Source organism: Neofelis nebulosa, chromosome 2 (genome assembly GCF_028018385.1).
Source record: "Neofelis nebulosa isolate mNeoNeb1 chromosome 2, mNeoNeb1.pri, whole genome shotgun sequence".
Lineage (NCBI taxonomy): Eukaryota > Metazoa > Chordata > Mammalia > Carnivora > Felidae > Neofelis > Neofelis nebulosa.
In genome coordinates, this window is record NC_080783.1 from 91,581,382 (window position 1) to 91,606,071 (window position 24,690).

The following is a 24,690-nucleotide window of genomic DNA, read 5'->3' on the forward strand; positions in this document are numbered from 1 at the left end:
CATATGCGTGATTCAATTCATCTGAAGATCTAGAACAGACAACCTTGAATTATGGTTATTGAAATCAGAATGATGGTTGCCTATGTTGAGGGAAAATTGAACAGTAAGATGCACAAGGAAATAAGGAAGATCTGCGCATTTCCCACTAAAACAATTACATATTGATAAGGAAAAAATGAAAACAAAAATAAAATCCTGAGTTCATGCCAAAATCTCTAATTCAAATCTAATGATTTAGACTTTGTTTCTAATTTTTCTTTTCCATCATATTTTCTACAATGAAAACCTTAGTTTCCTAAATCACAAATACATAAATTCATTTTCTTTATTCTCCAAACAGAATATGGTTTGAAAATTACTAGTTTCATTAACAACAATAAACTTACTAAGTTGAGTTCACTATTTTATTGACATTCTTAAAGGATTTTGATCAGACTGCAGGATAAGCAATTTACTTGAATTAGTAGTTGGGCTATTTTGCATTTTTCTTCTAAACTTTAAAGTTAGCAATTTGTAAAAAGTTAGCTGTATTTATTTCTATTCAGTTTATCTTTTCTCATTTAATGTTCTTTTAATATGTGACACATTTACATTTAAAGTCGACTTGTAACAGTGTGTACTCAGAGATGTCACTCCTGTCCCTCTCTTCTCTAAACTACATCCCCAACTACTGTCTTTATTAGACTCTTTTCATCTTGTTCCAACTTATCTTTGTTGTGTTTCTTTTTCAAAACATTTTTAACATACTGATAAATAATTACATGTTTCAGACAAGTTATACTCTCACAACATCCTATATTTCATTTAACAATTTCTTTTGGAATTTATATTGGATTGGTTTATACAGATCTTCCCCATCGTTTTCTTTTTTTCTTTTCTTTTTTTTTTTTTTTCTTTTTTACACTTATTTATTTTTGAGAGACAGAGAGAGAGCGTGAGCAGGGGAGGGGCAGAGAGAGAAGGAGACAGAATCCGAAGCAGTCTCCGGGCTCTGAGCTGTCAGCACAGACCCGGGAGATTATGACCTGAGCGGAATTCAGACGCTTAACTGACTAAGCCACCCAGGCGCCCCCCACCCCCCATCTTTTTCTTTTCTTCCAGCTGATTGCAATTTACTGGGTGGATGTGCCATCATTTAATCAACCAGCCTCCTCTAGACGGTCATTTAGGTTGTTTCAATATTTGCTAAGAAAAATAATGCTATAGGGGTGCCTGGGTGGCTCAGTCAGTTAAGCATCCGACTTCCACTCAGGTCATGATCTGGTGGTTTGTGAGTTTGAGCCCCAAGTCGGGGTGTGTGCTGACAGCTCAGAGCCTGGAGCCTGCTTTGGAGGCTGTGTCTCCCTCTCTCTCTGCCCCTCTCCTGCTTTCTGTCTGTCTCTCTCTCGAAAATAAACATTAAAAAAACATTAAAAAACCATGCTATAATAACTATCCTTATGGATATATTATTTTGTACTTGATTATATTATCAGGAAAATTCCTTAAAATGGGATATCAATTGTAAAAGTAAATACATAACTAATTTGGTTAGATATTTTAAAATTCCTTCCACAAGGAGCCGCAACAGTCTGTACTCCTATCTGCAATGTATGAGAATGCCCATTTCCTCAACAAAATACAAGGTCTTTAATTTCCCCACATCCAGATTATAAGGGGAGTTTTTTTTCATATTTCATTCCAACACTTGTACATTTTTATTTCTGATTCATTTAGAGTTTATTCTGATGTTTGGTGTAAGGAAAAGATCTAGATTTTTATTTTTTAAAATGGTTATCATGTTGTCTTAACACCATCAAATGCAAATTCTATCATTTTCTTATTTATTTTAACTACAAACTTTGTCATGTATCAATTTCCATATGTACTAGAGCTTATTTCTAGGCTTTTTATTCTATACCATTGGTTCATGTGCCCCAAACACACTACTTTACTTACAATCACTTGATAGAGGGCTTTACTCTCTCTGGTGGAGGTATTTGTCTCCAACCCCATCATTACTCTTCTTTCTTAAGACTTTCCTAGCTCTTCTTGATTTTTGTTTATGTTTACTTATTTAAAAGAGAAAAAGAGAGTGCGCAAGTGGGAGAGGGGCAGTGAGAGAGGGAGAAAGAGAATTCCAAGCAGGCTTCATGCTGTTAGCGCACAGCCTAATGCAGGGCTCAATGCCACGTGGGATCATGACCTGAGCCCAAATCAAGAATTGGGTGCTTAACCAATAAGCCACCCAGGCCCAGTTTTAATCCCCATGTGATGTTTAATCTCCATATGATGTTTAATCCCCATTTGAATTTTAGAATCAACTTACCAATTTCCATTAAAAGTGACTGACATTTTACTGATTTATTTATATATTAACTTGGGGGAATTGGCATCTTTATGATATTGAGTGGAACTGTTCAAGAAAAAAAAGTATATCTTTACATTTGTTGAAAACCATTTGTGTGCTTTTTGGAAGCATTTTAAGATTTTTCTCATACATATTTTGCATATTTATTCCAATATATTTTATATGTTTTGTTGCTATTATAAATGGTTTTCCTGTTATATTTTCTAAATGATTATTATTTGTATATGACCAAAAGGTTTGCATATTAACATCCTACTAAATTATTGATTTTTTATTGTGTTTTTATCATACAATTTCCATATATATAACCATGCCATCTATAAAAAGTAGTTTTCTAAACTATCTTCTTCTTTTTCAATTCTTACGTTGTCATAGTTTTATCTTGTCCAATTTCATTGGTTAATTTTAATAATATAGTGCTTATTAACTGGGGGTGATTTCATTTCCCAAGGAATATTTGCAAATGTCTGGAGACTTTTTTTTTTATTATTAAATGTTTATTTATCTGAGAGAGAGAAAGAGAGAGAGAGAAAAAACACAAGGAGGGGGGAGGGGCAGAAACAGAAGGGGCAGAGAATACGAAGCAGGCTTAGCACTGACAGCAGTGAGCCTGATGTGGGACTCGAACTCACAAACCATGAAATCATGACCTGAGCCAAAGTTTGACACTTAACTGACTGAGCCACTCAGGTGCCCCTGTCTGGAGATGTTTTGATTGTAGGGTGCTGGTGCTACTGGCATCTCACGGGTAGAGGCCAAGACTGCTATTAAACATCCTACAATGCCCAAGAAAGCCCTCACAACAAGGAATCATCCAACCAAAAGGTCAATATCATAAGTTGAGAATTTCTGGTCTAATATAATATTAAACAGTAGTGAAAATATTAAACATTCCTATCTTGTCCCTGACTCCATGAGAATGCCTCTTGTGTTTCCCCATTAAGTAAAATTCTGAATTCATTGGTGCTGCTGTTATTGTTGCTTTAGAAAGATTTTCTCTTTTTTCCCCTATTCTCTGGAAGAAGAGAAGTATCATTTGGGATTATCTGGAAATTGAAAGTTTAGTAGAATTTCCCAGTGAGATCCTCTGGGCCCATTTGAACCCAATGCTATTATCTCTTGGAAATGTCATCTCTGGAAAGTAAAATTATAGGGTAACCATTGAGAACAACTTAAGACTTTCAACATTTAAAAAATAATTTTAAGTAAAAAACTGTGACCTGGAGTTTTACGAGCCCATTAATCAAAGGATATGTGTAGGCATGTGTTATGCATTATATATATTATGTATATATACGGTTTAACCCTACATAGGGTTTAGAACCCTACAGATCTAATATAGCCAATGGATACATAGGTGGATAAGCCTGTGTCTTCTGTGATTCACGGATGCTAGGAGAGTTTTCTTGTTTGCAATAATGCCTAACTAAACTGTTCATTTTATGCCTGAAATGTAACCCAGGAAACCCAAGTGTCCCTAGTATCTTTACATGTCAGAGAATTACCTGTTTACAATCACCAAGCATTGTCAGTGTCATTATTCAGCCCAACTAGGCAAAGTCTAATCTTTTCACCAAGTATTTCTGAGAATCCTCAGGATGTCTACTTATATAAAACTGTTGTTCTGAAGATTACACATATTTTTGAAGATCAAAGTGTTTAAACCTCATGAGTCTGTTTCAATGTTATCAATGTAAAGTAAGTCAATCATAGTAAGTCATTGCTACCAAAACATTTGAAAATCTAGAATAAATTTTATCTGAATTATGTGAATTACAATCAATGTGGATAGAATGAAGACAATAGGGTATCCAAAATGTCCACTGAGATATCAGAGAAAGAGTTAATTGTGTTCAAAATAGTTTATTTGTTAAACATTTTATATTAATTATTTTAATTTTTAGACATAACAAATTTTATATGAGAATTCCACGTATAACTGATGAGCATCCTATTGTTAAATCAGACTGAACAGCTAAGGATTTTGTTCAGTTTTTTAAAGCATGGCATGTATTTTACAATCAATAATTTCAGTGATTTTTCAGAAGTCATGTACTTCAAAAGTTAGTAGAAAAACAGATGTGCAGCAATAATATGAATGCATGATAGATACTACCCTGCTTTATTTTTGAACTCTTTCTTTAGCAGTTATTTGCCATGTCTTGATAATGATGCAATAGAGTTAGTCCAGAAAAATCTCCATCTACATTTCATGTATTATTCATATTACTTTAAAAAGCAACTTGCTTTCAAAGGGTTAGCTCCAGAGAACAAAATTTTATGGTCACCTTTAAATTATATTAACATAGCCAGGAGCTAAGGACTTTAGTTGTATTAAACACAACCTAAAGCAAATTCAAATCTGTTTGATAAATGCCTCGTTTCCTCAGTAAAAGCCTTTTCAAAATCTCTTATGATATTTCAGAATGCAGATAGGGTGACTATGACTTCAAAATGGATAAAATGGTGCCAATGTCCTTTCATAATTTTTCTCTGAACATCCAAAGAAGGGCTCAGATCCTAACCCAATAATATTTTAAGTGCCCATAAGATAAAACAAATTGCTAAATTACAACTATTTAACTTGCTTTGAGAGGGGCTATCCTGAAAAAATGTACCGTATAAAATGTTTTAAGGAACTTTCTTCATCTTGAGTGGCAAATAAACATTGAATTGGTTGCGTTTCATTTGGTTGAGTCCTATTTTCTTAAAGCAAATAGTGTATCCAACTGGAGATTTAAACATATGGTGTGCACATTATAATCACTTAATGAATATTTGCTCATTTATTAATGATGACATTTTGGGGTGAAATGTTTGGCTTATGGGTTTAAAAATGGGCACTAATAATATCACTTAGGACTCTTGGTTGCAGATGATAGAAAACTTTCCCAAAGAACAAGCCTTAAACCAAAGAATAGGACTGGCTTCAGGGAGCACCATCATTTTCAAACAATATTTTTGCTATTGTTTCTCCTACTGTGTGTCCTGCTTTCTCTGCGCTGGCCCGATTTTGGAAAAGTTTCTGCTGTCATGACACCAAGACATCTTAAGTATATCCTTTCATTTTGGCATCCCTTCATTTATTAATCAGAAGTGAGTCAGTGGGTCCAACTGCACAGGGAAGAACATTACACGGGGGTGTGAGTAGGGAGGCAGGAGGCTTTGGGAGCCTTTAAGAAGCTGGACAGCCATTAAACCAGAGCAAGCCAAACCAAAGAGGAGCAGGCAGGGAGCTCTCTGAGCTGATAGATGTATGTAAAGAAGATGAGTGGGGTGTGTTGCACCATAAAGTCTTCCCCTTTACACTTAAGGGTTGAAAGAAAAAATATTTATTTAAAAAGAAAAACACCTAGGGCATCTGGGTGGCTCAATCAGATGAGCGTCCCACTCTTGATCTCAGCTCAGGTCTTGATCTCAGGGCAGTGAGTTCAAGCTCTACTTTGGGCTCCACGCTGGCCATGGAACCTACTTAAAAAATAATAACAAAAGCAAAAATTAATTAATTAACTAATTGAATAAAAAGGAAAACATTTTAAATTCTTTAACTGTACATTATTCTGGCAATTCCAGTGACTACTTCTGGGTGGAACACTGGTGATTTTTGTTTTCAGGGTATACTTTCCAAATACCACATAATATGTATGTCTTATGTTTACTCTCTTTTTCAGAAAAAAGAAAAACTACATAAAACTCTGAAAATTATATTTAAAGTTCAAGAAGCTTTTACTTTGCATCTCATAATCTGGGAGGTGCTTATTTATATTTCATAGTTCTTTATATGTATATGCAAGCTATATGCTATTCTTTTTCATTTGTTTTCACATTCAATGCCCACAACAAATTTATTCATCCTTGTGTGAGACTTAAGGTATTTAAAGTTGCCTAAGGACATGCAGGTAGTCAACTGGGATTTAAGGTAATGGATTTCCCTCCTTCTTACTCTCGCTTTCCCTCATCATTATAGGCAGTAAAGCAGAATAGAAAGAGCATGAGCTCTGGGGGCACCTGGGCGGCTCAGTTGGTTAAGTGTCTCTTTTAATGATCTCACCATTTGTGAGACAGAGCCCCCCACCACCACACACATCCTCAGTGCGGAGCCTGCTTGAGATACTCTCTCCCTCTCTTTCTGCCGCTTGCCAATTATGTGCGCTTTCTTTCTCTCTCAAAATAAGTAAATACACTTTAAAAAACCTTTAAAAAAAAAAAAAGAGCATGAGCTCTGAACTCACAATGCGAGGGTCTAAATTTTTGTTCCAATATTTAGTATCTTTAATAAATATGGGCAACTTACATAACTCTCTGTGTTTAAGTTTTCTCATCTATAAAATGCACATAATAATGGTACCTACTGTATTAACTACACTCAAGACAAAATAAGATGGTACTTATGAAATACACAGAATACTATCTGCTATACACTAAATACATAATAAAATATAATCTTATTAGGATATTCTACTATGGGCATTTACTTTTATCACTTAAACATTTTGAAAAATGGGGTGCATGGGTGGCTCAGTCAGTTGAGCGTCCAATTTTGGCTCAGGTCATGATCTCATGGGTTCATGAGTTAGAATCTCACATCGGACTCAGACTCGCTGCTGTCAGCACAGAGCCTGCTTCGGATCCTCTGCTTCTCTGCCCTCTGCTTCTGTCCTTCCCCTGCTTGCACTCTCTCAAAAATAAATAAACATTAAAAAAATTAAAAATAAAAATAATAAAAATCACTTGAAGGCAGGTGCAACTATAATTAGCACTTTAGAGATAAGAAAAGAAAGAGTTAGAGAAATCACACAAATAGCCCAAAACTATACCACTGGCAAATGGTTAACCAGGATTTGAACCCAGGCAGTCTGAGTCAGGACCCTCTAGTCTAAACCACTAAACTCTACCTGCCTGATGTCAAAACCCCTTTTTTTCACCCTATTACATTACCTTAGATTGCTATACTGCTTTTACTTGTCCAAGTATTCCATGAGTCTCATTTCATCTTCAAGATGGCTCACTAATTATTATTTTTCTCCTCATCTTATAGATAAAGAAACTGAGATTTGGTTAAATTAAGTGCTTCCCCAGTCAACCTTGTTTGTTTAAAAGTAGCAGAACCCCAGTCTTTTGATACCTTACAGAATGACACCCGTGGCCTCATACCCTCAGGTTCAAGTGTCAGCTGAGGTGTCACTTGCCTCCTAACATGGAAAACCTCTGGCTTTTTCCAGGGGAATCAGCCTGAGTGGGAAACAGATTGAAAGAGATGAAAACAGATTGACATGTAAAATAAGATGAGTGTGTGACTAAATTCAGGATCTGTAATTCGCTCTATCTTTCAAATGTCCCCTGGAATTTATGACATTGTAACATAATTGAGTTTTACACTAAATGGCTGGGTTTTATAACTAAACAATCACACAAGAGGAAGAGTGTTGAAGAGGTTAAAAGAGAGAACACGTGACCAAAGATGTTTAAAAGAGAGAAAAGCCTTCCATCTCTTATGAGGTGAAAGTAAAATTATTTGACATTAAAGTGTTTTTATTAGAATATTCTACAGTGGTAGTGATGTCTTCCATTTAGGAAAATATTAGTGCAGGTGGATGTTACCTAGACTCTCTTCGGGAACCCATAGGACATAAAGATGAGACCTTTGTCCATCACTGCTGATATTTTGAACAATTCCTACCACATAGTAGGCACCCAAACAATTATTCAATTAATAAGATAATTAATTAATTTGAAAGTTGTGTAGGCCTTCCCTGATTGTCCTGTTGTTAGTAAAAATTTCCAAACACTAATGCACCCCGCTGGGTTGGGAGACTGCAATTTGCTAATGGATTGTGTATTCTCTGCTAAATCAACATCATGTAAAAAAAATCCCTTACGTGTCTATTTTCACTACTTTATATAGTTATAAAATCTTGGTTAAATCACTTGAGCTTCCTGTGTCTCATTTCCCATTTGATAAGATATGAAGTACCTTTACTTATATTAAATATAAGAGTAAGCATATTATAAAGTGAAAATAATGAGAGCACCATTTCACAGAGTGACCCTGAGGATTAAACAAACGAATGCAGGTAGAAGCATTTAGAACATTGCCTGGCAGACAGGAGGCACTCAATCCATGTTAATTATAATAATATGACAATCACTATGCATTAAAATAATTATATCAGTTAAAATGAACTTTTAACATGCAAAAAATTAAACCCATTAGGATCCAGATATGGATTTGGCAGTATAGATACTATTTTGTCTTATTCCATGTCCTACATGTGCCTTAGAATATATTCCATCAAAGATCCACATGCTTTTGCTATATTTTTACAACATTTAGCATGGTATCTTGTAAGTAGATATTCAGTACATATTCCTGTTTAGGCCCTTAACCAGAACATACATCTAAAATTAAGCTATCAAAAGACAACCTTTTTAATATCCTAAATGGTGGCTGGCACAATATTAGGCTCATGACAAGGTCTCAATATATTCTGGCTCACATTCTTGAACAATTATCTCTATTTGGATTTAATATGAATTGACTTAGTTGTATCAGAAAAAGAAAGGGGCCTAAAAGCATATTTATATTAAGTAATGAAAGGACTCTAATTCACAATGAGGTCTGCTAAATGCCAGTGGCCATATAGTTGGAAGTACAAGGGGAAGGAAGGTAAGCAGCCAATGACACAGAACCATAACTGGTTACTGCTAATTTGAAATTAGCTTCCATGATCTCCTTGGTATTCAGAAGGAGAAGAAAAGAACATTAGAGCTGAAGGTGGCAAGGACCACCAGGTGGGTCCTGAAAGATTAAAGGTATAGTGGCCATTGTGTCTTTCTTCAACTTAGAATCCATAACACAAGGATTCCCATTACTCTATACCATGATGTCAATGAAAGTCAATAATGGTGAACCAAAAGCCCTTGAAAATCCAGACTTTGAAACGCAAATAACTGGTAACCCACAGTTCAATACAATTTATTCAGAAAAAGAGTTGGTAAAGAATACTAGGCTATGTTATAAGAGTGTGGCCAAAGAAAAGCTGTGTAAAGCCATAGACACCTGCACAGGTTTCATTCCAGCAAGTGCTGAACTTAACGCCTTGTGAGTTTCTGTATGTTTCAGGGTCTGTTAATATAGTGCAATCCAAACAATTTGCAGTGAAGAATTTTTTGTGTGTGCACACATGTGCATGTGTGTGGGTATGTGTATGTGTGTGTGTATGTGTTTCATTCCCAAACCATTACAGACTTATATATTGTCCAAATGTCCATGACTTCTTCATAGTTTGTACCAATGTAACTCATCACAAAATACCAAAACTAAATTATACCCAGTTCAATGACACAGGGATAAATTTCATATATTTGGAAATCCAGGAAATACCAAATTGTTATAAAAGCTTTTATCTTTTAGCTCAGTTTCTGTAATCATTTCATCATGGAGCAGTAAGTAACATAGAATTTGTGAACCAACATTGATTTACAGAGCACATTTTCAGTGGCACTGTAGTAGAGGACCTCTAATGCCATAACCCACTGGAGAACTGTGAGACAAAAATCAAAATGAGAAAGTCAGACATGTTTGTAGGTTACCACCAATGAAACAGTTGAAAACACACCATGATAGAAATTCTTGAGGGTAAAGGTGAGAATTTTAACTTCAGTCTTAGGGTATAGTTTGTTAAAGCAATGACCAAAAAAAGCTAATATTCAGGATTTAAGCTAAAAAATTATGCCACAAGTAAGTACACTTAGTCCATTTATTTATGCACAAACACATTTTGGGGATCCATCCTATGGATAGCATTGATCGATCACTAAAAGAGCTATAAAGAAGCATGATAATCAGTGGTGGTTCTCAAGGAGCTTAAAATAGAGATGGAAGACAGAAACATACATAAATGAATGCTTAAGTAATAATATGAGTTAAATATTAATATCAAATTAATCAATATAAGAAAAGACTGTATTCCACGTGACATTTGAGATTACTGTCTACTGGAACAATTAAGACATTTCAAGCAGAGATTGAAAAAGGAAACATAATCAAAGAAGTAGAAATGTGTGCACAATGACAAGCAGGTGATACCAACAATCACAGTAATCATTATTTATTGTAATCATTATATATATATATATATATATATATATATATATATACACACACACACACATATGTATGTATGTATATAGCATTCTTTCAATAAATAATGAAATTATTTCCATAGTCCCTCCAATTTTCTTCAACATTTATAATACAACATACCAAACTATTTCACTTGGTAAGCAGACTAAAAAACACATACCATTGAAGAAAGAGCTACCAATTCCCATGGTATAGAGCATAAGTATGAGCCAGTCAGCATCTGCTCAGCCTTGATTGTTAGTGTGACAAATAACATATTGAGAAACTAGTATTACTTTTATCCTTAGTTTTGTTTTTCCTTCAGTATGATTGACACACAATGTTACATTAGTTTCAGGTATATGTTAATATATATTCTCATTAAGAATATTGTATTAGTATTGTTTTAAATGCTTTACAAGCATGATTTTATTTAATATTACAATAATCTAGAGAATTTAATGTTATTGGTCTCTATTTAAAATTGTTGCTGAGGGAAGTTAAGTAACTTGTTCAAGGTCATGCATCTGGTAAATAGTACAGACAAGAATTGAACCCAGATCTGTTTGACTCCAGCTAAAACACTCCTACTAAATAACAGCTGGTAGAATGTAGCATTTAGAAAGGTTAGCTTTAAACTATTATCATTAGTTCTTAGCTATCATCTCTTTGTCTGCTTTGTAGGGTGCTACACAAATGTTAGCTATTATTATCATAGCTTTGAAAAACTGTAGAGGAATCAAATATATATTCTGGGGGTAAGAAAATTGAGTTGATAATTCTAGAAGCATTGATATTTTTGTGTTGATATGTGAATATGACAAGTTGTTTTTGCACATTGAAAAAAAAAGCAACCAATTATAAAATCATGCTATAGAAATTAACTCAAATGAAAGCAGAAAGTCCAAGCACTTAATCACACTTTCCCTTTCTTTTGATTGTCTATCAGTTAGAATCAGTCTTAAACATTATTCAAATGTTTATCTCTCACATAAGAGAAGTCTGGGAGCAGACAGCACAGAGTGATATTGTGACTGTATGGTTATTACCGATCTATTGATCCCCAAGGTCACTCCATTCTTCAAAACAGCTGCTAAAACTCCAGCCATCATGTATGAATTCCAAGAAGCACAAAGAAGCTTAGTCAGCTTTTTTCTAGATGCTTTCCTCAAAGTCTTACCCTTTAGATTTACTTTTGTTTTATTTCACTGAGTTAGGAACACAGATTTGCATAGCTTCAAGGAGATGGAAAATGTCTTTTAGGTGAAAATACTGCTGTTCTGAATAAAATCAGGATAACTAAGAAGAGGAAAATTGATACAGGTAAGCAACTAGCTTTTTTCTGTTACATACATGCCTTTATTCTCTATTTCATGGAGACAGGAATAACATTATTAAGTATCCAGGCTCATGTGGACACTATTATATTACTTATCTACATATTTGTCAGGATTTGGGCAGCAATTTTGTTCTCTAATTTAAATATTGGGTGTAATACTAAGTGAAATTGTCAAATTTTAAAAAGATGATATCCATAGAGATGTGATTCAATGTTCTAATTATGGTTATCCAAAAGTAAAAAATAAGATTAGTCCAGGTTTGTTATTCACTGAATGATTGAAAGTTGTCTGTCCTACCTTTCACCCCATGAGAAAAATAAACAAGATAATCTGATGTATTGAATCACATGCTTCCTTAAAAGAAATATCTGACTATTAATACTGCAACATTTTAGTTACATAGAAATATTTTTATTAAGAAAAGGAGAGGTATTTATTTGTAGGTTTAAGAAGATCAAAGAAGAGGTAGCTAATTTTCCAGTCAAAGGCAGAGAGGACTAGCTATTATTGTACATGTTGTGGATGTTGACATGGTAGAAAAAAAGATTTGAAGCTTTGAAACTGCCTACAAGTTGTTAAAAAGCATTTTGGATTAAAAATGGTTGGGGACTTAAATCGTCCAAGATCTATGGCAAAGACTTTCTCTGAGCTGTCACAAACTAATACTAGAGAAGTAACAGCCATAGTGTATGATTATAAACATACTACAACATCAAAACAGTTCTATAGGGAACACTTTCCACAAACGACAGGTGATTTACATTGCTGCATATCAAAAGGAAAAGTAAAATTGTTGAACATAGTAAAGAATAATGCTATGAGAAAAAGATGATCTAGAAAGAACCTGCATTCTTTATTATTCATTATTATTCTTATTAAATGTTTAAGAAAATAGGGCACCTGGGTGGCTCAGTCAATTAAGCGGCAAACTCTTGGTTTTAGCTCAGGTCATGATCTTATGGTTCGTGGGTTCAAGCCCTGGGTCAGGCTCTGTGTCCTCTCTCCCCCTATCTGACCCTACCTCACACTCTCTGTATCTCTCAAAAATAAATAAATAAACATTAAAAAATAATTAAAACAATATTTAGGAAATATAACTGTGTTCCCTACTGCCATAAAAATCTAGGGAATTTGTCTGTAGTTTTGGGAAAAAAAATATATATATATATGAAAAGGAGTAAAATAATACATGAAAAGGATAAGAAATATTGAAGTATAAAAATTAGCAGGTTTCATTATGGAAAGTTGTAGATTAGAAAGAAGGTTGGGAGGTAGTGTGTTTATTTATTATTATTATTATTATTATTATTATTTTAGAGGAAGAGAGCAGGGGAGAGCAGCAGAGGGAGAGAGAGAAAGAATCTTAGGCAGCTTCCATGCTCAGTGTGGAGCTGGACTCAGGACTCCATCCCAGGACTCTGGGATCAAGACCTGAGCCAAAATCAAGTCTGACACTCAACTGACTGAGCCACCAAGGCACTGGGGAGGTAGTTTAAAAATAGTAACAGCAGGGGCGCCTGGGTGGCGCAGTCGGTTGAGCGTCCGACTTCAGCCAGGTCACGATCTCGCGGTCCGTGGGTTCGAGCCCCGCGTCGGGCTCTGGGCTGATGGCTTGGAGCCTGTTTCCGATTCTGTGTCTCCCTCTCTCTCTGCCCCTCCCCCGTTCATGCTCTGTCTCTCTCTGTCCCAAAAATAAAAAAAAAAAAAAAAAACGTTGAAAAAAAAAATAGTAACAGCAAATAATTATTCACTTCCTAGAGAACATTAGTGGGTCAACGAAAAAGAAATTTTAAATTTTAAGGTATGTCTCTATAGTGGTTAAAATATTATTTATAAAAGACAAAATACATCCTCATTCAATATATTTAAAGTACAATACAAAGCAGAATTATTTAGCGTTTCCTCCTCTTAGTAAATTACAAAACAAAGAAGCTGAGACTTTATAAATGGTATGCATTTTTTTTTCAAATGTTCATTTATTTATTTTGAGAGAGGGAGAGAGAGTGTGTTTGCGAGCAGGAGAGGGCCAGAGAGAGAGTATACATGGTATTTTTAATGAGCAAATTATCTAAAAGTGTTTCTAAATTTGTCACAATTATGTATAGGTAAGAACATATTTAAAAATATCCACATGCCAAAATTTAACATGGATTAAGATTTATGTTTATAAACACAGTGTTAATTTTGGGGATGGGGAACTTCTACAGAATAGGGATACAACAGAAATACCACTCTAAACAGAACAGTACAAAGTCTAAACAGAAATACCATTAAGTTCATGCAATTTTAAAAGATGAAGCACATAAAGCCTGTAATGACTTGAAAACAACTGATAGGTGTAACAAAGAAAAGTAAGAAGCCATTGAGGGAAGAGAAGGAGAATGACAAGTACCAAAGTTAAAACAATTGTGAAAGCAGAATACGTTATTAGGTAATGAAAGCAAGACATTGTACAGTGAAACCTGACAGATATTGGGAAACTAACAAGTGGTATTTTGAGCTATGGGTCCCATAATAGATTCTGAATTTGCTACAAAGCAAATAGCAACCACTGAGTTTCAATTCAACAATACGGTTGAAATTCAGCTTCCTGTGAGCATGGTGTTGTCACATTTGTGACTCATATGGAAAAGTTACCCAGGCTAGGGTCCCACAATCACTGAAGAAAAAAATGACAGGTTGTTTTCTTCCCTGGTGGACAAGAGGAAGAACTTTCATTTGTTAGCTTGTCTCATTTAGTAATTCTTTGAGTTATCTCAAGAGTTATCTCAAGAATTTGAGATAAATCTTTGAGTTATCTCAAGAATAGTTCACACACATTCATCATCAACTAAATATATTTTCTCCTGATTTATTAACACTGAAGTCTATGCTGCCCAAGTGAAAAACTAAATGATACAAACGTCTTAACACACATGCAAAATGTCTTGATACTTGCTGACAATTTGACTTTACCCCTTACTTTTGATCTAGATACATGAAATCATGTATCAATAGACTGTCCCTCTCAGACACCTAGCAGTGTCTAGATGAAGTATTCAAGGTTTGATTCACCCCTTTTAGCCCTCCCATTCTGCTCTAATTCTTTTAAAGTTTGTTTATTTATTTAGAAGAGAGAGAGAGAGCAGGGAAAGGGCAGAAAGAGAGAAGAGAGAATGCCAAGCAGGTTCTGCACTGCTAGTATGGAGCCCAACACGGGGCTTGAACCCACCAACCTTGAGATCAGGACCTGACCTGAAATTACGAGTTTGATGCTTAACTGACTGAGCCACCTGGGTGCTCCCAGTGCCACAGTGGTGGTAAGATTGTATTGAGGTGGAAGAATTTTCCCTTCCTCCTTTCTAGGTTCATAGGACTTGCCTGATAATAAAATTGACATAAGACAAATTAACAGGAGAAAAACAAATGTAATTACATATATATGGGAGCCCCTAAAGGACATCACAGTCAAAGTTAGGCAATTGAGACTTAGCTACCAGGAAAAGGGGTAAGGGGTCTAGGACTTCAAAGGAGAGCAAGACAATTCCCCGGAAGATGAGAAGAGCAAATGTTTGGTAAACAAATGTTTGCCCTACCATGTAGGTAAATCTTTTTGATCTAGAAAGTTCTTTCTGGTAATAGCTATTTTTCCTCATACAGATTTCACATCTAAATTCTTTTATGTAGTTAAAGGAAAGTTAAAAGTTTTCTGAGTCTGTTGTGTCTTAATGCCTTCAGCTCAAAACAATCTACATGCTAAGGTGGCACATTTTGGGATGACACATTCTTCTCCCCTTCAACTGTGATTTCCAGGATGCAAGGAATTAAAACAAACAAACAAACAAACAAGTGACAATGGAGCTCCAAGAACTAGGCCCAATGGCTTTTAAAAGCCTAATGGAAATTGGGTGATTGTTATTTGCTACTTGTATCGCATACTCGGTAATAAATGGCTCCGAAGATTACATATGCAGAACTAAACAGCTAAATATATGAGGTCAAAGAGGAAAATGACAAAAGGGGAGAGATTAAGAACAATTGGACTAGACAGTACTTTTAATAGCTAAAAATTCAAGCTTATATTAAAAGTACTGAAAAAGAGTCAAGCTCTTTTTACATTATTTAACACAAGTTAATAAAGGCTTCCAAATCCTTTGAGACAGGGAAGAAAAAAAAACAGCAGCCAAAAATTCTGTTACACAAATCCAGAAAATGCCCCTTGCATTTAGGTTAGATATCCCAAGACAGCTCAAAATCCAACTCTGCTTATCCAGCCTTGGTTCTGCTTCTGGTAGTTCCGCACCAGTTACTTGCAATACACAGATTGTCAGTCTAATTTATGGCTAATGGGCTGCATTACCTCAGTTGAGCTTAAGTAATTTGTGGGCAGGAATTCTCCTGGACTGTAACCACTTGCCTCCTTGTCTTCAAGGTCATGGTCCTTCTAAAGGGATGGAGCAGACTGGCAAGGATGCTCTGAAGCAGACGCTTAGGGGAAACTGACTTATTTGAGGTTCACCTTGTTCCTCACCCCTCTGCAGCTCCGTATTCAAATATATTCAGTAGAGTGAATTCATTTTTCTAAGGTTGAAACTTACAAACTATGAGTCAGATATGCAAATATAAAATATGTAACACATATATAATATCTACTTTTTATTTTTTTAAGTTTATTTATTTATTTTGGCAGAGGCAGACACAGGGGGGAGTGGGGGAGGGTCAGCGACAGAGGGAAAGAGATTAATTCCAAGGAGGCTCCACGCTGCCAGCCCAGAGCCTGATGTGGGGCTCAAACCCACAAACCATGAGATCATGACCGAGCCTAAACCAAGAGTCGGATGCTTAACCGACTGAGCCACCAAGGTGCTCCTACATCTCTACTTTTTAAAACTGAATTCAACTTTGCTCTCGTTGATACCCATCTAAAAGTGCTTTCTTCCATTCCTGTCTACCCAGTCTAACCCAATTACGTTGAGAGTGTCCATGTGACTGTTTAGGCACGTCTAGAAAACAGTCTTGCAGAGGCTCTTCCCTTTCCCTCTCTTCTGGTGCTTCATTCTGGCAAAGATTGGAGATTTGGAAATGGTGGGGAGAGCAGCATTGCCCAAGCTCCAGGGAAGGAGCACACATCTGGTCCTTCCTGGTGTCACTGAGGTGTCTTTCCCGACTGGTCTGAGCCTGTTCACTGAACACCCTACACTGGTAGCTGCTGAGGTAAAGACTGCCCCGGGCTGCACTTTGGGTTATTGTACTGACACTTGTTACTGCTGAGAGAGGGGACTAACAAATTCCATAGTCTTGGGAGGTCCCTACACTGTACAGGCTTTTGTTTATTAACTTCTTTGTGGAGATAGTTTATCAAGAATGACTGTTAATGTCTCAGGATATTTTTAATTGACACTTTTGAGAAATGATTGACTATTCACATACACTTGTAAAAAATAATTCAGAGAGATTATCTGTACACTTGTCCTAGTTTTCTCCAGGGGGTAACATTTTGCAAAACTATAGTTTAATATCATAACCAGAATACTGATAAGGATACAATCCACCAATATTATCCAAATTTACCCAGTTTTACTTGTATTCATATGTATGTATATCATGTTCTACGCAATTTTAACATCTGCGTGGGTTCGTATGTCTGCCACCCATCAAGGCGCTGAATGGTTCCAGAATCATAAGGACTCTTGTGTTGTCCTTTTATACTGCACCCATTTTCCTCCTGTCCCCACATCCCTTTCTCTAATCCTGGGTAACCACTAACTTGTCCTCCATATCTAAAATTTATTACTTCAGAAATGTTATAAAAATGGAATCATATATTATGTAATATTTGGGGGTTTGGGGTTGTTTTGGTCTTCACGTCAACAATATTCCCTGGAGAGTGATTAAAATTGTTACATGTATCAGTAGTTTGTTTCTTTTTACTGCTAAGTAGTATTCCATTGTAAGTGTGCAACATAGTTTGTTAAACCATTCATCAGTTGAAAGATAGCTGGGCTGATTGCAGCTTTCGATTATTGCAAATGAAATTGCAAACAACATTCACATAAAGTTTTTGTGTAAACGTAACTTTTCATTTTCCTGGGATTAATGCCAAGGATACAATTTCTGGGTCTTACAGTACTTCCGTGGTTATTTTTTTCTAAGAAACTGTGTTTTCAAAGTGACTGTACTATTTTTACATTTCCACCAGCAATGTGTGAGTAATCCCATTTTTCTGTTCTCTGCCAGCATTTGGACTTATAACTCTTTTATATTTTAGCCATTTGCTAGATCTGTAGACATAGCTCCCTGTGGTTTTAGTTTACATTTGCCTAATGACTAAGGATGACAGACATCTTTTCAAATGCTTATTTGCCAGCTATCTAGCTTCTTCAGTGAAATTTCTGTCCATGTGTTTTGTCCATTTATAGCTGGATTGTTTGTTCTTTACTGTTTAGTTTCAAAAGTTTATATATTCAAGATACTAACCCTTTGTCAGACAGGTAGTTCTCCCATGCTTGCCATTCATTTTCTTCACAGGGGCTTCCACACAGCAGGGTTTTTTTAATTTTGTTGAGGTCAACTTTACTGATTTTTCTTTTTATGGATCATAGCTGTTTCGGTGATATGTCTAAGAAGTTTTTACCAAGTCTTGAGTCTGAAGATTTTTCTCCTAATTTCTAATTTTTTACTAAGAAAATTTTTCTAAATTTCTGCAGGCTTATATTTTTGCATTTAAGGCCACAGTCCATGTTGAGTTAATTTTGTATCACGTGTGAGGTTTTGGGTTTCTGGCCTTCAGATTTCCAGCATCATTTGTTGAAAAGCTGATCCTTTCTACCTACACTTACTTGTTTTTGCATGTGTATCAATCAGACATATTTTGGTGATTAAGTTCTAGGTTCTCTGTTCTGCTGCAGTGATTTATGAGTCTATCCTCCCGTCAATGCTATACTACTTTGATTACTATAGCTATAGACGAAGTATTAATATCAGTGCAGCAATTGATCCCACCTTATTCTTTGTCAAGATTATTGTTTTAACTATCCTAGGGTCTGTACCTTTCCAATGTACATTGTAGAGTAAGTTTTTTTATGCCTAAAAAAAAAAAATCTGGGATTTTGATAGGAACTGCATTGAACTTTGGTGAGACTGACATATTGATATCCTTGCTATGGTCAGTGGTCCAATCCATGATTTCCATTTTTTTTTTTAGGTCTTCTTTGATTTCTTTTATCAGTACCTTATATTTTTGGCAAACCTATTCTGCACATGTTTTGTTAAGTTTTGTTCAGTCTCTCATACCTATAATAAATCTCATTTGGCTAAGGGATATAATTATTTTTATATAATGTGTGATTCAGTTTAATTATGTTTTACTGAGAACATTTTTGCATCTCATTTCATGAGAGATATTTGTCCTTAGTTCGATGTATTTATTTTTGTGCTGTTTTCGTTTGGTTGTGATGTCAAGGTAACACTGTCCTCATGCAGAATTGAGAGATCTTCCCCCTTCTATTTTCCAGAAAACAGTGAGTAAATTGGTGTTATTTTTTTTCTTTAAATGTTTGGCAGAAATCTCCAGTGAAATAGTCTGACCTGGAAATTTTTGGGGGGGAGCTTTCAAATATGAATTCAATTTATTTTATGGCCATAACTATTCAGATTATATATTTCACCTTGGTTAATTTTAAAAGAATAGATCCATTTCTTCCATTGTCAGATATATGAGCATAAAGTCGTTCATAGTAGGCCATTATTACGTTTTCAATGGCAGCAGGATAGATAATGATATCTCCTATTTCCTTTCTGATATTGGTAATCTGTGTCTTCTCTCATTGTATATTTTTTCATTCTCTCAAATTTATTCTGTTAAGACCACCTTTTGTTTTATTCTTTGTTTTCCCATTTTAATTTCCTTGATTTCTGCTGTTATCTTTATTATTTCCTTTCTTCTTTTTGCTTGGGTTTCTTTTGCTGTTCTTTTTCTTGAGGTTGGAACGTAGGTTATCAATTTGAAATTTTTCCTTGTTTCTAAGTATTCAGTGCTATAAATTTCCTTCTTGGTACTGCTTTAGTTGTGTTCCATTTTGACATACTGTATTTTCATTTTTATTCGTGCTGAAGTCCTCAACTATATGATGTATTTTCCTCCTCTCTTTAGCTCTATCAGGTATTGTTTCACATATTTTGGGGAAAAAAATTGTTTCATGTATATTTTGTATAGTGTCGACAAATTTAGAATTATTATGTCTTGGTGGATAATTATGTAGTGTTATTCCAAATGTGTGTGTGTGTGTGTGTGTGTGTGTGTATATTGCTTTAAAGTTTACTTTATCAGATATTAATATACCACTCATGCTTTTTTTTTAATTAATATGTGCATGGTATACCTTTTTTCCATTCTTTGGCTTTCAATCTACTTGTATCTTTATATTTGTAATGAGTTTCACGTAGATAGCATAGAGTTGGTCATTTGGGTCTACTTTGCTAATCTTAGTCTTTTGATTGTATATTTACACTATTTCCACTTAAATACTTTACTTCTATGTTAATACTTAACATATTTTATGTTATTTTTTTTGTTTTCTGTCCCTCCCCCAACCCCCGCTCTAGTTCATGTTGCTGTCTCTCTTTTCTTGCCTTCCAGAAGATTATTAGAATTATTTTTAGCACCCCATCTTGATTTATTCTTAGTGTTCTGTATGGTTTTTGTAGTGGCAGTTCGGGGTATTACAATACACTTTTCTGACTTAAAACTGTCTGCCAGTATCAACATTTTACCACTTTGAGTGAAGTATGGAAATCATACTTGCTCTTTGCTCCCTTTTCCTTCTCCATTTTTATACATTGTTGCTCTAGGTGTTGCCTGATATCATAATATTTACTTCAATAATCAAGTACTATTTATTAAACTCATCAGAAAAAAGTAGTCTATTCTATAATTTTTTTATTATTTATTTTGAGAGAGACAGAGACGGCATGAGGGAGGGAGGGGCAGAGAGAGAGGAGATAGAGAATCCCAAGCAGGTTCCACTCTGTCAGCACAGAGCCTGATATGGGCAGCTCCAGGTCATGAAAACATGAGATCAGGACCTGAACCAAAACCAAGAGTTGGATGCTTAACCAGTAGAGCCACCTAGGCACCCCTCTATTCTGTATTTTCATAATTTTGATCTTCATACCTGTTTCTTCTTCTTGGGCACTCCAAACTACTTCTTTTATTATTTCATTTCTATTTTTAAAATTTCCATTAGTCAGTCTTTGGGGTAAGTCTGCTAGAGACAACTTCTTTTAATGTTACATAATTAGAAAACATCTTTATTTTCTTTCATTTCTAAAGGACAGTTACATAAGTTGTAGAATTTGTTTTGACGTTTCTTTCAGTACTTGAAAAAATATTGTACCATTTCCTTCTGGCCTTCATTGTTTCAAATGAAAAATACACTGTCATTTGAATTAGTGTTTATAAGTAATGTACTATTTGATTCTGGTTGCTTCCAAGATTTTTTCCTTATCTTTAATTTTCAAAAGTTTATTGATGATGTGTCTTGACGTGACTTTCTTTGGGCTTATCCTGTTTAAGATTCACTCAGTTTCCTGGACATGTGAGTTTGTGTGCTTTGCCATATTTGGGGAGTTTTTAACCATATTTATTTAAGTGCTCTTTTTTTTTTTTTTAAATTTTTTTTTTTCAACGTTTTTAATTTATTTTTGGGACAGAGAGAGACAGAGCATGAACGGGGGAGGGGCAGAGAGAGGGAGACACAGAATCGGAAGCAGGCTCCAGGCTCTGAGCCATCAGCCCAGAGCCCGACGCGGGGCTCGAACTCACGGACCGCAAGATCGTGACCTGGCTGAAGTCGGACGCTTATCCGACTGTGCCACCCAGGCGCCCCTTAAGTGCTCTTTCAATCCCATTCTCTTTCTCCTGTCCTTCTGAGACTCTGATGATATAACTGTTGGATATTTTGTTACTGTCCCACAAATCTTTGAGTATCTCTTCAACTTTGTTGTTGTTGTTGTTGTTTGTTTATTTTGAGAGAGAGAGAGAGAGAGAGGGAGAGTACACCTGTGTGAATTGGGGAGGGGCAGAGGGAGTGAGAGAATCCCAAGCAGGCACCTTGCTCAGCATGGAGCCTAATGCAGGGCTCGGTCTCACAACTGTGAGATCATGCATGACTGGAGCCAAAATTAAGAGTTGAATGCTTAACTGACTGAGCCACCCAAGTGCCCCTGGTGGTTTTTTATTAATCTCCCATATTCTCTCTGGTGTTTATATTAGCTCACCTGTACTGTTTTGTCCTCACATTCACTCATTCTGCTGTATCCTTACCAGGTGGCCACCAATAAGAGTGATGTCCACTTACGTCACTTTCTGAGGAGCTATGACCTGCTTGAGCAGGTGAAGTCCATCAAAGAGTAAATGGCCATCTCAGTAGTATACACATGATAAGGGCCCCAGAAACTGGCATGGTAGAGTGTGTCTATGACAAGATCACTCAACCATGGCAAGCAGAAGAGAGCTTCAGGGGCACCTGCGGGGCTCAGTCGGTTGAGCATCTGACTTGAGCTCAGGCCATGATCTCAGGGCTCATGCATTTGAGCCCCATATCTAGCATTCTGCTGTCAGTGCAGAGCCCACTTGAGGTCCTGCATCTTCTGCTCTTTCTGCCCCTCCTTCTAGTGGTCGCTCACTCACTCTCAAAAATAAATGAATAGGGGCGCCTGGGTGGCGCAGTCGGTTAAGCGTCCGACTTCAGCCAGGTCACGATCTCGCGGTCCGTGAGTTCGAGCCCCGCGTCAGGCTCTGGGCTGATGGCTCGGAGCCTGGAGCCTGTTTCCGGTTCTGTGTCTCCCTCTCTCTCTGCCCCTCCCCCGTTCATGCTATGTCTCTCTCTGTCCCAAAAATAAATAAAAAACGTTGAAAAAAAAAATTAAAAAAAAAAAAATAAAAAATAAATGAATAAATAAATAAATAAATAAATAAAACTGAGCTTGGACCACCTTCTTTACAGCCACAAGGCAACCCCCTGGTCATCGTGCCAGGCATGTATCTTGCAATATTACATTGCAAAATGTTTACTTAAGTTTTCATTTTTCAATTTTACTATTTTTTCCCATTAAGTTCCTAGATTTAAAAAAGAAAAAAATGCCTTCTACCGAGCTCATCCAGTAAATTTTTTGTTTTGTTATTCCAATTTTCAGTTCTATCATTTTTATTTGGTGATATTTTTATAACTTTCATTACTTTTCCAAGATTTTAGTTATTCATCATTCCAAGATGTAATTTATTGTTGAAGCATTTTTATGTTATTTTAATATTTTGTTTTATTTTATTTTATTTTTTGAAAGAGAGAGAGGGAGAGTGCATGCACGTGTTAGCAAGAGAGGGGCAGAAGGAGAGGGAGACAGAGAATCTTAAGCAGGCTCCACACCCAGCACAGTGCCCAACATGGGGACTCGGGCTCAGGACTGTGAGATCGTGACCTGAGCCAAAATCAAGGGTCAGATGTTTAACCAACTGAGCCATCCAGGAGCCCCCGAGAAGCAATTTTATAATAGCTGCTTTATAATTCTTGTCACATAATTCTAACATCTGATTCATCTCAGTGCTGCTGTCAGTTGATTCTCTTATTTGAGTTCTTGTTTTCTTCACTCTCATTATGCTAAGAGATTTTTATGGTATCCTGGATATAGTGTCAACTATGATATGAGACTCTATCTCCTATTAAAATAGTCACTCTGTTTAGCTTTATCATATGGGTCTCAAGGTCTTGATCTACTTATTTGTCCCTGCTGGTGCTGCATAATGGGGCAGAAAGGTTTTCCCAGGCCTGGCCACCGGTTGTCTGTCCCTGGGTGCAGAGTGTGATGGAATGTGTGGATTCTGCCATGTTGAACATGGTGTCACGAGACCCCAAGTATTCTACCTTTTGCTGGAAAACTGAGGAGGAAGTGTCCTGCTCTTTCAGGCCCCTAAACTTACCTGAATTTTTCCGTCACCTAACTGTTGGTTAAAGCCTAGGAGATGAAATAGGGAATATAACAAAGATATTGCCATATGCTGTGCATTCCTGCCATTAATGACTCTTCCTGTCTATCTACCCCTTAGAGAGGTTCCTAGTTCTCCTTCCTTTTTCTAGCAAGACTCATGATTATAATATATCTATCTCCTTTAATAGCTAATAGCAAAAAGTCCAAAAAATGAGGATTGACTCTATTTTTACCTTATTAAGTCTCAGATACAAGATTGTTTTATAAAACCTTTTCTCTCAGCAAAACCTCATTTTTGCAAACCTAAAGTTTCAGTCTTCATAGATGCTTAAATGTGGGAGGACTATTTTGTAACACAAAGACAAATCTTGAATTTCTTGTTCCAGTCTATATCTTATCCTTTTCCTGGAATCATAAAAACAAATGTATTTCAATGGGTGCAGAACTGGATGACAAGTAGGAACAATTAGTGGGTTACTGGAAATGAAAATACTTTGGGTTAATAAATTCCTATTATCTCTGTGACATACTACTGAGTCTTGTAAAAATATTTTCCATTCATCCTTATTTATTGAAATGCACAAGACAAACAAGAATGGAAGTTACGTTTAAACTATTTATTTTTATGACACAAGCTAGATTTATCAGAAACTGTAGAACTGAATCACATTGATTTCTCATATAACTGAGTGAGATCTTGAACACAGACTATCCAGTGAAGCAAGGAAGCATTGATTGATTGCACATTTCTTTCAAGATAAATGGACAATGGAAGAAGCACCAGAAGTATGTCTTTTAGAGGACAGATAGGCAAACTTTCTATAAAGGGTCAGATAGTAAATATTTTAGAGTTGTGAACTATAACACCTCTGTGGGAACTACTCAGCTCTGCCACCGTGGCACAACACCAA